The sequence below is a fragment of the Orycteropus afer genome, unplaced genomic scaffold (assembly GCF_000298275.1).
Source record: "Orycteropus afer afer isolate SDZICR_OR568_19922 unplaced genomic scaffold, OryAfe1.0 scaffold00061, whole genome shotgun sequence".
Lineage (NCBI taxonomy): Eukaryota > Metazoa > Chordata > Mammalia > Tubulidentata > Orycteropodidae > Orycteropus > Orycteropus afer.
The window spans coordinates 1,110,594-1,111,529 of NW_006921648.1; positions in this window are offsets into that span (position 1 = coordinate 1,110,594).

The window sequence follows — 936 nt, forward strand, 5'->3', positions numbered from 1 at the left end:
GGTGGCTCCTGCGGGGAGGTGGCTGGAGGGAGACAGGCAGAGCCAGGGGGGACCCTCCAGGAGCGACTGCTCTTCAAGGTCCGGGAGCGTCGGGGCCCAGGACGCGCCACCCAGGGCCCAGGGAGAGGAGGTGGCAGGGAGCCGGGGCGGGCGAGGAAGCTGGATGCTGGCACTGCGGGCACCGGAGAGGCCCCTGGCTCGGCGCCGGGGAGGGCTGCCAGGTGGCACTGGAGTGATTGCCCCGGGGACTCAGCACGGTGGACGCTCACGGTCCGGCTGGCTCTGGTGCGGTCTCGCCCGATCCGGGTCAGGACGGGGGGGTGCACAGCTGCAGGTCTTGGCTGAGGGATGAGGGACGAGGTGGGCTGTGGTGTGGCAGGTGGGGGGCGGCATTCAGCACACGGCGCGTTGCTCGAATACAGCGTGGCACGGTTCCAGGGGCAGCCAGACTGTGGGTGGCGAGGTGGAGCTGTTTGAAGTCAGGGAGGCCAGCACCAGGCTGCGGCGAGCCGGGAGGGGCCGGGGGACGAGTACCTTTGGGGAGGGGCCGGCTGTGCAGCAGAGCCGGTTCCCGCCCAGGAAGAAAGGTGGCCGTGGGGCCGGGCGTGAGGATCGCCTCCCTCCTCCAGGGCCGTGGTGACCACGGGTCGCCCAGGCCACAGGGCAGTCATTTGGCAGCAGAAGTCCTCACGGGACAGTGAGGTGCTGTTGGAACACGGCCACCCGCGGCTGCCCTGCCCTACGGAGGACACCCCACACAGTGGACCCCGGAGCCAGGCGCCTTCTCCGGGCCCAGCGTTTCCGCAGCCCCGCCCTCCTGTCACTGGACAGATCTTTCCAGAATGAAGGTCGATGCCGGGTCTGCCTTCCTGACAGGAGGCCCCTTGGTGGGGTGCCGCCCACCCTCCCCTCAGCGGACCCTCCTGGCAGGTACCC